Source organism: Propithecus coquereli, unplaced genomic scaffold (assembly GCF_000956105.1).
Source record: "Propithecus coquereli isolate 6110/MARCELLA unplaced genomic scaffold, Pcoq_1.0 Scaffold381, whole genome shotgun sequence".
Taxonomy (NCBI): Eukaryota; Metazoa; Chordata; class Mammalia; order Primates; family Indriidae; genus Propithecus; species Propithecus coquereli.
This window is the reverse complement of record NW_012149519.1, coordinates 1,730,664-1,732,936: the sequence shown is the minus strand read 5'-3', so window position 1 is coordinate 1,732,936 and position 2,273 is coordinate 1,730,664.

The following is a 2,273-nucleotide window of genomic DNA, read 5'->3' as shown; positions in this document are numbered from 1 at the left end:
TTCACACTAGCTCCTAACTGGAAACTATCCAAATTTTCCTACAGTGGGTGAATAGTTACACAAACTGTGGCACATTTGTACCATGAAATACTGCTCAGTCATAAAAGGAACAAAATTATTGATAACACACAACTTGGATGACTCTCAAGGGAATTATGCTAAATGAAAAAAGCCAATTATACATACTTTTAGTATGTATAATTCCATTTATAGAATATTCTTGAAACTAAAATACTATAGAGATGGTCATCAGGGGCTAGGGATGGGTGTGGGAGGAGGTGGGCGTGGCTATAAAAGGGTAGAACGAGCATTGTGGCAATGTCGAGTTCTGTATTTTGGTCATGGTGGTAGTTACAGGAAGCTTCACATACAATAAAATTGCATAGAACTACACACACACACACACACACACACGCACGCACACATGCGCGTGTGCGCATATGTATAACTGGAAAAATCTGAGCAAGCCCTGTGAATTGCACCAGTGTCAGTTTCCTGTGCTGATACTGTACATAACTAAGCAAGATGTTGACATTGGGGGAGACTGGGTGAACATTTCTTTACAATTTCTCAAAGTTGTAAACCTATAATTATTTCAAAATATAAAATTAAATTTGTTGTTCTAAAATCCGTAAGAAGGAGGTGCAGTAACTCAAGCATAGCAGCAATCAAATAAATATTTGTTTGAAGCTGAAATACAAGTGACCTGAGTCCACAGGTGCAACTGTTCCCATTCTCCCTGTACTCACCCAGTTTCTCTAGCTGTTCCCCCTCTGCCTCCTCTGTGGGCATCTCTTACTTCATCTTTCCTAAATACTGATGCTTCCCACTTTCTTGGCCTTTTTCTTTCATTCCACAGGTTTTTATTGATAGTCTACTATGTGTTTAGGCAGCAGTCTGGTCTCTGGGATACAGCAGTGAATATAACAAGATCCCTGATCTGGTAGAGCTCACATTCTGTGGAGACGTGAATAATAAAGAGGAAAACAAATACGTAAAAAAATATGTCAAGAGGTGCTACATGCTATAAATAAAAACAAAATAGGATGATGGGATAGAGGCACTATTTTAGGTATGATGTTAGAGAAGACCTCTCTGAGGGATCGATGTTTGAGCAGAGACCTGAATAAAGAAGGACAATGAATCAGGTGTGACCATTTGGAGGAAGAGCATTCCTGCAGAGAGAATGACACCTAACATGGGGACCTGTTTCTCACGACAGGATTAGCAAAGGGGCCAGGCTCCTGGAATGGATTAAACAATGGCTAAGCATTAGAGATGAGTTGGAGAATTGCAAGGGGCCGTGTCACAAGTGTACTAGTTTTCCAGTGCTGCATGACAAAAATTTAGCAGCTTATGACAATAAACATTTGTCACCTCACACAGGTCCTGAGGGTCGACCCAGGAGCAGCATACTGGGTGGTTCTTGTTCAGGGTTTTCCATGAGGTTACAGTCAAATTGTCAGCTGTATTTATCTGGAGCAGGAAGACCGACTTCCAAGACGGCTCACTTATACGGCTATTGGCGGAAAGCTTGAGAGTCTCACCATGGGGACCACTCCACAGGGGGCTTGACTGTCCTTGTGACATGGCTCCTGGCTTTCCACAGAATGAGTAATCTAAGAGAGATCAAGAGAAAAGGCACAATGGCTTTTATAGCATAGCCTCAGAAGTGACATGCCATCATTTCTGCCATATTCCGTTGGTTACACAGACCAGCTTTGATAAGATGTGATGGGAATGTTTACTGTCTTGGAGGCTGGCTACCACAGCAAGCCAACCTGAGGGCCGTAGCATTGTAACAACTTCCGTTTTATTCTAAATGGATGAAAGGTCCCTCAAGGTCTGAAAGCCACAGGATGATGTGATCATGAGTGTGTTTTCACTCTGGCTGCTGTCAGGAGAATAGTGGTAGAGAGGCTGGTATGGAAATAGAAAACACAGGAGGCTGTTGTGAAAGTCCAGCAGGGGCCGGGCGCGGTGGCTGACGCCTGTAATCCCAGTACTCTGGGAGGCTGAGGCAGGAGGCTCAATTGAGCTCAGGAGTTTGAGACCAGCCTGAGCAAGAGCGAGACCCCAACTCTACAAAACATAGAAAAACATTAGCCAGACATGGTGGTGCATGCCTGTAGTACCATCTACTTGAGAGGCTGGGGCATGAGGATCACTTGAGCCCAGGAGTTTGAGGTTGCTGTGAACTAGGGTAATGCCACTGTACTCTATCTAACCAGGCAACAAAATGAGACTCTATCTACAAAAAAAAAAAAAAAAAA